General features: G+C 43.0%; 1 protein-coding gene across 1 annotated transcript in view; it reads left to right on the top strand.

The window, feature by feature from the left end:
• Positions 1-13242, top strand: part of LOC124555826 (prostaglandin D2 receptor) — a 503176-nt gene that overhangs the window by 144142 nt on the left and 345792 nt on the right. The gene's annotated exons all lie outside the window — the stretch shown is intronic.

Raw genomic sequence — 13242 nt, 5'->3', positions numbered from 1 at the left:
ACTTGCTGCTCAGCTGCTTATCCAACGGCGGCAGGGGGCACACTGACTGCGACCAACCGACACTGGCCGTTCAAAACAAAACAGTAGACAAACGACTACGCGAATTTACACTATTCAGGTACTAAAACGCGATGCTACAACTCTCAAATACTATAATACGCCCGAAATTTATGAATTACACAATGCAAGTACGAAAAACACGCAAAGAAATTAAGAATTAAACTATGTAACAAATGAGTGAGCTAGGAGTATACGACTTGCTGCTCAGCTGCTTATCCAACGGCGGCAGGGGGCACACTGGTATGGTATGGTATGACGGTAACAAACTGCGGGTCATATTACTGTTGCTGATAACGTGACCCGATTTCCAGTTAATTGTTATTTTTCTGTGCTTATCTGTGACCAGAATTTACAAGGTTTCTGATTCAGAAGCACTGATACGAGAACGAACTTAGCCACTTATTCATAATTAGGTTAGCAGAAAAGCAAAGCTCAAACTATTTAGCCGCGCGGAGTGGCCGCGTGGTTTAGGGCGCCATGTCACGGACTGCGCGCTCGTCCACCCGAGGGTTCGAGTCCTCCCTCGGGCATGGGTTGTGTGTTGTTCTTAGCATAAGTTAGTTTAGGTAGTGTGTAAGTCTAGGGACCGGTGACCTCAGTAGTTTGCTCCCTTAGGAATTCACACATTTGAACATTTCAAACTATTTTCTCACTTCTACGCAGGGGCATCAAAATTTAAGTTTCAGTTGTCCCGCGCTATGCGCAACAAGTTTGGCGCATTGTTCGAAGACAGCACATGATCCAGGTTTCCTGCAGACACTGTTCTATTGCGGCACGGATAATAGGTGTGTCACACTGTAGAAGTGAATCGTCGCTGCAATAGGAAACGTATTCCAGAGATGAAGTACGCAGGATAGCAAAATTCGTGTGGGCGAGACGTTTACAATGCACTCAAATTCGCTGCATGATTCTACCGGTTCATGGACCAAATGCAGTTGTAGTGAATGGTCACACAGACGTGGCAGACGATGATCGGGCACCGTGCCATTTCCATCTTTACGGCAAGCTGAAAGAACCTGTGGGGGGAAAAGAGCGATCGATCAGAGTTGGCAAACGAGCTCCAAAAAACAAATGATCACCAAAGACCATATCAGGCGCCGGGAGCCGAACAAGGGTAAAATAGCAGTGCAACACCAACAGTACTCCAGAGTGCTTGGAGTCCAGGCACCCTACAGTAAGCATAACAAAGTGGCTCACAGCACCTTAAGAAGACTACTGGGGCGGTGGTCGGAACATTGTGCAGAGAAAGGAATTAACAAGTCGAAATTTGGAAATTGTGATAAGTTCCTATGGGACCAAACTGCTGATGTCATCAGTCCCTAGGCTTACACACTACTTAATCTAACATAAACTAACTTACGCTAAGGACAAAAGACACACCTATACCCCAGGGAGGACTCCGAAAGCACAACATTGGCCACACGGGACGTGCTCGCAAACGCAGCCATCTCGAGCGACAGTTTACGGAGCGCCAGTACACAAACCTTGTTTCAGGACACGGATATCCGTGAGACAGCTGCAGTAAATACGAATATTAGTGTCTCTTTGCCCGGAGGAAAATAAAGTCAGTATACACGAACATATGCTCGGATTACGGAAGGAAATCGACTTTTTCCAAAGGAACCATCCCCGTAGTTGATTTCGATGCTTTAGAGAAAGCATGGAATGTCTAATTTTGAATAGCTGGAGGCGGTTTGACCCGGCTTTCTCACGAATGTGGGCCTAGACTTTTAACCACAGTACATCCTGAATCAGTAGCTGCACAAAAGAGCCGGCCGCTGTGGCCGAGCGGTTCTAGGCGCTTCAGTCCGGAACCGCGCTGCTGCTACGGTCGCAGGTTCGAATCCTGCCTCGGGCATGGATGTGTGTGATGTCCTTAGGTTAGTTAGGTTTAAGTAGTTCTAAGTTCTAGAGGACTGATGGGACTGATGCCTCAGATGTTAAGTCCCATAGAGCTCAGAGCCATTTGAACCATTTTTTTGTACCAAAGAAAAATAAATCGACGCTATCTGGCAGAATTTCTATACCAGTTTGTCTGATGTTGCGATAACTTTGTCACAGATTCTAGAAGATGGACGAAGAAAATTTCAAACATTGCGAGAATGTCAATGGAATTAGGGCGTTTAATGTACTGAAGGGAGAACTTTGACAGCATTCCAATTACTCGTAAACAAAATTTCTTTGACATCGTATCTGAAGAAGCAAGTAAAGATTCGAAAATTTATCAGTGATAAACCTTAATGGCTGACCAGGGACGTGGAGCTCAGAATATCTATCGTAGTCTCTAACTGTTACACTACTAGAATACGTGTTTTGGATGTCATCAAAGAATCCGTTTTTACCTTTTTTGTCTCCATGCTTTTCAAGTTTCCCTAAGGCTTTCACTTGTACATGATCAGTGGGGATGCACACAATCACTTTTTATGTACAATGCCTGGAATGTTTTAGGAACGAAGAAAGGAAGGAAGATTAGTGTTTAACGTCCTGTCGACATCGAAGTTATTAGGGTCGGAGCACAAGCTCGGAATGTTCTAAGAATGGGGAATGAAATCGGCCATGCCTTTTATAGAGGAACCTTCCCCCGCATTTTGGTGGGGCAATTTACGGAAAGCACGGAAAACTTAAATCCGGATGGTCAGACGCGGATTTGAACCGACGTCCTCAAGAATGCGAGTAGCATGTGCGAATCACTGCGCCACCTAGCTCGGTCTGGGGCACTATTTTGCCTCCTCTACACACCCACCAAGTTTCATCAAGATTGTTTACTGACACTTGGGAATGTTCCCTTCTAAGGGGAGGCGTCTGTCTGCTGTTACCCTCAAGAAGAAGCGTAACTGGAACGGTTTTATGAACCAGATCCTCGTCATTCCTGAGGCCCCAGTTTCAAATGTTTGCGAATGTGTCGCGGATAAGCGTTTTACACGCTACGTTTTGGTCTTCTAGCTTGCCTCTGGCCCAGATACAGCTGCAGATGTGTTGTCAGGCGAGTGCCTGAGATCCTGATCGTTCACTATTTAATAAACTCTCTCATTTTACAAGAGCTTCCAGTCTTAGTGTTTTGTGTCTCCTCATATACATACACTTTCGAACGCACTGATATAATCCCTGAGGCATCTGAAAGACATTTCCGGACGTGAGACGCCACTGTATAGGCCGCAAATGGACACACAACACGGGCACATTCAAAATCCAGAAACATTAAGAATTACCGAGAATCGACATTACGGCTTTCTGAATTGTACGTGCGAAGTTTATTGAACAATCTCGAGTACTACGATTATTTGATGCACGATTGGTTTCAGCTCTAAATAAGCAAGCTTGTGTGCAGTATTCACAAAAACATGACAGCCAGCATTTGTACGTGACGACTTTGGTCAAAAGGCGCCGATTAAGACGTTACAAATACAGCTATTATATAAAACATTTGAAGATTGTTTATCGAGAAACGGAAGGGGTCACGAAACAAATATAATCAGTGCGATGAGACCTGGCCGATAACGGTGACATAGAATTCAAAATGTAGCTGAGGTTCACTTTCAACCGTCAAAACCGAAGATGTTCGATACTTGTGGCTACTACCGTAGTCTTCTCTGCTCTGGGAAAGATATTCGTCATCGATACCGGTGGTTCGCAATGGTTGTCAATGCGGGCATACTGCCGAGCAGTTGGGACGTTTCGCCAGTTGCGAAAGCTGTTCTCCGGAGGACGTCGGCCTGTCTATTCTGTGCTGTGGCCCACTGGCGCCTGCACTGGTCACACGGTCTGCCCTGACGCTAAAAAGCGGCCATTCTGTTGCCTCGGCGGTGACGCAGATGCGGCATCGGGACCTCCAACTTATTTTACGTTACTTGCAGAAGTTTATTTCCCGAGAGACGTGGACAGTGGCAATTTCCGCGGAAGTTGCTGCTGGTACTCAACTGCGTTATCAGCAATTGTGAGGCACAGAGCGGAGCTGGGAACTACGGGTCCACGAGGTGACGCGCTGCGTCCGGAAAATGCATTCGTTTGCAGAATTCTGCCTACATATGCTTCACAACGATGATGCGTAGAATAATTTCTTAGAAAAGTATTCACTGTATTCAAATTTACAACGAAATCGATGCGCAAGATTTTACGAGAGTCAGTAGCTAACGGCCATATATCAACTTATTTGTGGATGGACTGGGTGCAAGTACAGGGAAATTGAACCCGTTGTGAGTTCCTCGTTCATTATAAACTGTGTTTAAAAATATGCTTGGAAAAGGAAGTACTCATAAAATGCGATGATACCTTGAAGATATCCAAAGTGTCTATGGAAAAACTGTTATCTTTCAATGATATTCCCGCCATTTGACTGCTCAAACTTCTTTATTTCATATCACTATCATCATTTCGACCTTAAACTGAAACCAAGTACAGCAATACTGGGTATAATTTGACACTGTTAAGTGAAATCATCGTCACGATCTATTGAAATGGGTGTACTAGCGTGTACATAAGTCCAAAATCACCGAAATGTATAGCAGACAGGTAGCACACATATTTTCCAGCCATATAACAATTGAGCCACAGAATGAATATCAATATTTTCACCGCACGTGTAATGACTGTAGTGATGTTCATTCTGTGGCCTAATTGTTCTATGGCTGGGAAACATGTTTGCTGCCTGTCTGTCATACATTTCGGTGATTTTGTACTTATGTCCACGCTGGGACACCCAGTTCACTAGATCTTGACGATCACTTCACTTGACAGTGTCAAATTATACCCAGTATTGCTGTACTTGGTTTCAGTTTAAGGTCGAAATGATGATAGTGATATGAAATAAAGAAGTTTGAGCAGTCAAATGGCGGAATTCAACATTGTTATACTTGGTAATGGCTTAAGACCGAAATCGTGATAACAATATAAAATATAGAAGTTTGTACAATGAAATTGTGGAAATATCATTCAAACAATATTACATGACTGTGGCCCAAAAGTATGAAAACATTATCAAAATCATTTCCGTTTCAACTAAATAAACGCTTTTCAGAGTTTGAGTTTCCACTCAGAGTAAGACCGTAAGACACAGTGCAACACAGAAAGGATAAGTGAAAAACTGGTCTGAAGTACTTTAGAGACACCACGAAAAACTTACAGGATTATCACGCCAACGAACTCCCCTACTTCAGAGGAATAGTATTACCAGCAGCTTTGTAGCGTTCACACTCCATGGCTTGTACATATCAATGTACAGTTGTCTCATTTAAATACTCAACAAGCTAAAATCCTTCGCAATAGTATTAACATCTAACACAAGTAGCACCTACAGTCAATCAAAGATCCCACAAGAGGCTAAAACAACTAACTGGACGAACATGGCATTATATTTCTCCATCATCTGCTACATCTACAAAGCCCTGATCTCCTCCAAGCTAACTGTCGCCCAAAACTTAATCGTTCTCTCCTAGACGTCGAACGCCATGCGGTCCATCTTCATTTCCGCATCCGCTTACCTAACACTGCATGAATCCTTAGTCAGCACACCAAAATCCCATCCTTCCTCACCCAGATGAACACTTACGTTCATACCATAGATACTACAGTCTAGACTCTCTAGAGCAGCGGCGTAATCAGGATGTCATCGACGACATAATGGGAATCGATTTTATTATCCCAAACACTCATTCCGTCAGTGTTGCTATAGGCAGAAAGAGCATTTACATAATGGAAATAGCAAAAAGCAAACAGCGCGTATCTCCACGTTTCCGCGCAGAGGAGTGTATGGGAAAAAAAACCGTGGGTTGCAAAAAATATAGCGAAGCGAAGACGGCTGGTACGCAGCGATCGATCTTTAATCACCTCTGAAAAAGTCACCAGGAAACAGAAAGATGGAACATATTGATAGCCGAGCGGTCTTGGGCGCTGCAGTCATGGACTGTGCGGCTGGTCCCGGCGGAGGTTCGAGTCCTCCCTCGGGCATGGGTGTGTGTGTTTGTCCTTAGGATAATTTAGGTTAAGTAGTGTGTAAGCTTAGGGACTGATGACGTTAGCAGTTAAGTCCCATAAGATTTCACACACATTTGAACATTTTTTTAACATATTGATAGCCTCTGTTCCTGAGACGATTGTTTTGGTGCATCGCCATTCATAGTGACCGGGGCGATTCCAGTATGGAAGATATGATGTTACGTTTAGCACCTGACTGGACGGAAATTAATGTGAAGAAGAGCAGCAAAAGACTGGTTGACAAGGTTACTTCATCGCCAACAGAGAAGTTAAGGAGAGGTATGAGAGCAGAGGATTTGGAAATATTGCTCATGCACACTTTCCTGAGGACTCATCTTTCATCATGTGTTCTGCTATTTTTGTATTTAGGAACATATGGATTAAACTATTGTTCTTGTTTAGACTTTCTTAATAAATTTTTGAGGATTAGGGTTCATGCTCTGCAAGGTTACACTGTTCATTATACTTTTTCTTTCTTCTTGATTTTCCAGCTTTGGGCTATTAGAGCCACTTGCCTGCATTTTGAAAATTCTGTATCAGCACTGAATTCAGTTTTGACTTAGAAATTTCTCTAATTTGATAAATGAAGATCAGTTAAACAGTTACGGCAGTAATATCGAATTTCAAAGAACCTGTATTAGTGACAACTATATACTTTCCCTCCTTCCTAAGTTGGTTCCGGTTTGTCCACATTAATTCATTGTTGTGCATAAAATGAGGAGTGTCCCGGAATTATTTACGGTTCCGTCATTATCAGACAGTACCATTCCGTAAGTAAAACCATTGAGTCTTACGTTTTGAATGTGTTATGGATGCAAAAACATAATGCTACGATAATAACGCAGCTTACATTATGAGACACTCCAACTTTTCACTGAATTCCGATCGTGCCCGAACTTGTCATAATGTATCTCGATTTCGATGTGAATCCTCAAGTTCATAATACTGATTATGCAAGTAGAAGTCGTGTGATACTGAGAGTAGCAAGATTCATTGTGGGCTCCATGACACGCATCAATTTTCATTTTTTTTTTTATTTGCACGCTTTTAAATTTGACTTTCAGCTAATCAGCCATTCAGGCAGCTAACCATCTTGTTTAACGACGTCTGTTTTCTAGTATGAGTCAGCAGTCCCTACTACACACTCATATACATTGACATACATACTTTCGTTATCTTATATCTGTCTGGACACACAGTAAAGTCATCCTTACAAGGGAAGTTAACGGGAACGTGATGTGGAACGAGATTTGTAAAGTCATAACGTGGTATTTCATATGGCGAAGAAGTTGCGAAAATGGACACCAGAAGAGACCGCATGATATTTTCGCAATGTGCTACGAAACGTGAACAGTCGCGATGCAGGATCGGTTTTTATGTCATTGGCAGAACCCAGCAGATGTAATTTTGTAATAGGCCTGGCTCTTTCTGAGATCCAGGTGGCTTTTCTGCTACAGCTCGCGTGTTAGGAGAATACGCTGTTATAAGGCACAGGCGCGTTACTGTCGTATAAAACCGCGTCAAGTTTTTAGTTCTATCTACGGTAATGATGCGTGGGTGACTATAACTGCTATGGTACCCCCGAGTGGAAACGTACGCATGGAATACAACGCCAGATTACTTTCGGGGTCTGTTTAACCCCTTAAATGCAAAATTGGGCACAAACGAAAACATTCGTATTGCACTATTTTACTCCGTCTACACACTCGCCAAGATTCATCATGACCGTTTATTGACACTTGGGAATGTTCCCTTGTTAGTGAAAGATAACCCCCAGGTCGAGGCAGAGAATGTGCGAATGCAAACCAGTGGCTGAGTGTAGCGGGTGTCATTGAACAACACGCAGAAAGATGAGAACTATCGAGAATAAGTGTCGGTTAGTGTAACTAGAACACTGTAAATCACTCAGAATTAAAATAAGCAGTAGTTTACATGTAACATGAAGTCAACAGAAGAATCTAAACTGCTGGTTTAGAAAAACGCATGCATCCTTAGTAGGAGCAGAGTAGCTCGTTGAGCTATAGTCTGTTCTGTCTCTCTCTCTTTCTCTGGTAGTTTAGTCATGAGCGTATGAGCTAAAGCACTGCAACTTCTTCATTGCTGCACTCTCTCTCGAACACTTCCCAGGTTGTAATCCACGAGTTCCCTCCAACACCAGAATTCAATAGAGTCTATTCGGCGACGTTCAGCCTTTATTGTGGTCCAGGTCTCGCATCTGTACATCATAACTGGAAAGATTATAGCCCTTACTATACGGAACTTTGCTGTTAAAGTTATGCGTCTATCTCTTAAAACATCGTCCAGATTGAACATTGCCTTTCTACCAAGTAACCCTAGCGTCTCTTTACTTCGTGGCTGTAGTCACCATCAGCAGAAATCTGGGAGCAGAGATAAAAGAAAATAAAAATTTATTATTTAAAAACCACATATCATCTAACTGAGTGTACCGTACAAAATTTTTAATGTCGTATACAATTCGAATAATATACACTCTAAGACGAAAAAAAGGACGCACCACGAAGGAGTGATCCGAAAGGGACGGAAATCGTAGATGTGATGTAGATGTACAGCCAAATAAGTGATTACAATTTCAAGAAAATTGATGACTTATTCGAGAGAAAGAGCTTCACAAATTGAGCAATTCAATAACGCGTTGGTCTATGTACGGCAATTACGCAAGCAGTTATTCGGCTAGACACTGATTAATAGTGTACTTGGCCGGCCGGTGTGGCCGTGCGGTTAAAGGCGCTTCAGTCTGGAACCGCGTGACCGCTACGGTCGCAGGTTCGAATCCTGCCTCGGGCATGGATGTGTGTGATATCCTTAGGTTAGTTAGGTTTAATTCGTTCTAAGTTCTAGGCGACTGATGACCTCAGAAGTTAAGTCGCATAGTGCTCAGAGCCATTTAATAGTGTAGTTAGATGCCCTCCTGCGGGATATCGTGCCAAATTCTGTGGAACAACTGGTGCGCATTAGATCGTCAAAGTCCCGAGCTGATTGGAAGGCCTTACCCATAATTCTCCTAACGTTCTCAATTGGGGACGATCCGGCGAGCTTGTTGGCCAAAGTGAGGTTTGGCATGCACGAGACAAGCAGCAGGAACTCTGACCGCGTGCTGTCGGTAATTATCTAGTTGAAATGTAAACCCAGGATCGCTTGCCATCAAGGACAAAAAAACGGGGTGTAGGCCTACCGCTATAAGAGTGCCGCGCCTGACAACCAAAGGGGTCCTGCAACGAAAAGAAACTCCTGGTTGTATGGCGGGCAATAGTCAAGAAGAAATCCCATCGCGGGCATCTGCAGACGCGTGTTCGGCCTGGAATCTCGTCGGGTGGAGTAGAACTGTTTTCATCGATGAGTCCCGCTTCGAAGTGAGCCCCAATGACCACGGAAGATGTGCCTGAAGATGCCCCGAACAACGGTGGCATACCGATCTGCCTGCTGCCCGACAACCAGCACTGGTGGTACCTTTGGTTGCCATCCGCGGTGCCCTCATAGCGCAGTGGTACCCAATTTCCTTGTCCTTCGTGGCAAGCCATCCTGGGCTTACATTTCACCGAGATAATGCCCGCCCACACACGGCAAGAGTTTCTACTGCTTGTCTTTGTGCATGCCAAGCCCTACCTTCGCCAGCAAGGTCGCCGAATCTCTCCCCAGTTGAGAATGTTTGGAAGACCCTCCAACCATCTCGGAATTTTGACGATTTAACGCTCCAATTGGACATAATTTGGCACGATGTCTCGCAGGACGACACCCAGCAACTCTGTCAATGGATGGTAAGCCGAATAATAAGCTTGTGTAAGTGCCGGAGCCGGACCAACGCATTACTGAATTGCTAAGTTTGTGAAGCCCTTTCTCTTGATTAAATCATCCAATTTTTCTGAAATTGATATCATTTGTCTGTCTGTATATGTACATCACACCTACCAACTTCCGTCCCATTCGGATAATTCCTTCGTGATGGGTCTATTTTTGTCTTAGAGTGAATTTCAACTTCGTCTAATAAGTGAAAGTAAATAAAAGATAACCACGAGAAAGCCGAGGCATTACAATAACTTGCCAGCTGTGCAACCGTAATGTATCCACCACTCAGTATTTGGCTGGCAGGAACAAAACAAATAAATGCCGCATTATGTTATTTCACAGTTTAAGGCCATGTTGGCTATGATAGAGTAACTGACGATCAGACCTAGAGTACAACGGAATTCACCACTAGATGGCGGTCCGCAATAAATGCCATCAATTAAAAATAACTTAATTTGGCCCCACGTTTGTATAACATTACGTTTAACAAAGTAAGCACCAAGTAACGTTAACAGCAAAATTACACAAATTATACTTAAAGGGAGACAGCTTTACGTCATACAAGATACATAACAGAACTGCCTTTAGAGGAAAACTACAACGTCGGCATTTACAGAGAAACCCAATAAGATTTGACCTTAGCAGTTGGTTTCACTGCAAGCGAAATATGACAGAAATTAAGGATAATATAACTAGAAACTGTAAAGCAAGCTGCCACACAATGTACAATAGCAATGTGAAATACATTTCACAAATAAAAGTTTCTTTTAAAAACATGCGCTAGTCCAAAAATATATATATATAAAATATAATTTTATTTATAACATTTACGTATTTACATCAACGTGCTATCACTGTATAAATAAAATTGTAGTTGGTATACAACCATTAGACACCAGTTCTGATAACACATAGAGCCGCTAGCCATTTAAAGGAAGTTATCAGCTCTTACACTTATCGGACGATTATGTTACACAAACGCAATGATATTTTATTTATACATTCTGAATACGTCGGCATGAACAGCGAAATATTATTATTTTTTAATCATCGTGATATTATCTGCCATGTACTACTAGATTTGTTGGTTGCATATATACCACTACCATGGATTATAAGTGTTTTGTTACTATTATTCTCATAAGACCTGCAACATGTACAAGTGGAGATTCTTTTATTAGTACCAAGTTGTTATTAAGTTTTTATATATGCTCTGCTGTGTTTTTATATTGCTTTAAGCCTGTAACCTCTGCATATTTTGTTTTATAGATCTGAATATGGCAATTTATATTGCCGAAACTAGTAATCCACTTACGTGGTAACGTAGCGAGATTGGAAAATAAATAAAAGTTTTCCTAAAAAGACTAAAATGAAAAATTTTTTGATCGCCTCGTGCACCGACTGCCCATGTTACCTAACCAGCGCGAACTTATTGTTCCAATGTCATAACTAATACAGCACACATCACAGATTCATAGCTTCTTTTTAAATCTTGCCTAATTGAGTCTAGGAAAACATATCTACTTAATTTAATGGCAGACCGAAACTATGTGTCAGAGTGACCGAGGAGGAAACAAAAGTATATAATGTATGCTTAAAAGGTGCGAGAAAATGATTATGCTTTGAAACCTAGAAATTAGAAAACAATACAGATGCATAATCGATTAACTGGACCACTTGTGCACTGAATGTAACATTTAATTCAATTTATGGGTGATATAGGATAAAAGATTCTAAAGATTTCGGTTGTTAATGCCATGTAAAGGACGAATGAAAAAAAAAATTGAAACGGTCTTGATGTACAGAAGTGGCGCATATCAGATATTTTCAGAAACAACAATAGTTAATTTACTCCTGCTTCGAATCTATAATATAATCCCTAAACACCCTGGGAATGTATCTTGTGTGAGTACACGGAACGTAAATTCCTGAAAGCACTTTGTGTTGTAGTTGTGTGTAGGCTCGGAACTCCCTGTTAAAATCTCCAAGCGGGAAATTTTTTCATGTTGTGCAGTCTCCGTAGTGTTTTTTCCAAATTGTTTGCACACTAGTGTCCACAAGTAAAGCAACTATTTCCCCGTCCTGTGTCTAATTCACGATATAATCATGCGAACTGTCAACCAAATGTCCGTGCGATCGTGTTCTGCACGGAAGATGGCGTTCCGGCCAACGGACAACCACGACACGATGACGTCAGGGCACCTATGAAACGAGGTAGTGTTTGCTGTGTATTCCTACACCCGCACTCGCTGTGTACACAGTCACAGCCGGTGCAGTGTGACACAGAGAAGATGCCTACCAGACTCTGCGGTGGAGGGCCGTAGGACGCAGGACAGTCGCAAACTGATTTTGCTCGATGGCTTAATGTGAATCGTTCTGCTGTTTCTCGGATGTGGCGACAGTTTATGGAGACCGAAACTGTTTCCCGAAGGCCAGGACATGGCAGATCATTTGTGACATCAGACAGAGAGGACCGTTATTTGACTGTAAGGGCACGACGGTACCACCTTGGTACTGCACGGCAAACGGCATGTGAGCTCGCGGCATCCACTGGACGTGTTGTATCGAGACAAACGGTGTACAGAAGGCTTCAACAGAGTGGCCTTTAACGTCAGAGGCCTGCTGTACGTGTACCTCTGACACGTCTCCACAGAAGGGAACGTCTAGAGTGGAGCCATCAACGTGCCACCTGGACGGTCGAACAGTGGGCCAATGTTCTTTTCACAGATGAGTCCCGATTTGGTCAGGAGAGTGATACTCGAAGGAGTCGCATCTGAAGGGAACGTGGAACTAGATTTCTGGAACCAAACACTGTGTACTAGACTGATATCGAGGAGGATCCCTAATGATGTGGGCAGGGATTATGTTAACCACACGAACACCTCTTCAAGATATTGTACGGGTGAATCGGCAAGGTTTAACTTGTGTCAGGTGTCGTGACGAGATCTTGGGAATTCATGTGTGGTTGTTGCGAGGCGCTTTGGGCCCAGACTTCGTATTGATAGACGATAATACTCGACCTCATAGAGCACGGATGGTTGATGTTTTCTCGGAAACGGAAGGTACTGCACACATGGCGTCGCCTGCTCGCTCTCCTGATTTGAATTCGACAGAGCATGTCTGGGGTGCACTAGGGAGACGGCTTGCATCACGTCAGCATCCACCAACCACTCTCCAAGACTGCGAGCAGCTCTGCAGGAAGAAGGGGCGTTGTTGCCTCAACTTGAGATTGATGACATTATTTACGACATACCCCGTCTTTGTCATGCCTGTATTGCTCCCAGAGGTGGTCACACCCATACTGAGAACATTAACCAGTTGTTGGTAGGTGTGTGCAAATCCGTTAAGTTATAAAAAAACGAAGAACATTTTTGTCTGCCGTTATGCATGTTGTAGTTATTTACGTTC

This window comes from Schistocerca americana, chromosome X (genome assembly GCF_021461395.2).
Source record: "Schistocerca americana isolate TAMUIC-IGC-003095 chromosome X, iqSchAmer2.1, whole genome shotgun sequence".
NCBI lineage: Eukaryota > Metazoa > Arthropoda > Insecta > Orthoptera > Acrididae > Schistocerca > Schistocerca americana.
Note: the sequence above shows the minus strand (reverse complement) of the source record. Positions and strands in the feature narration are given on the sequence as shown.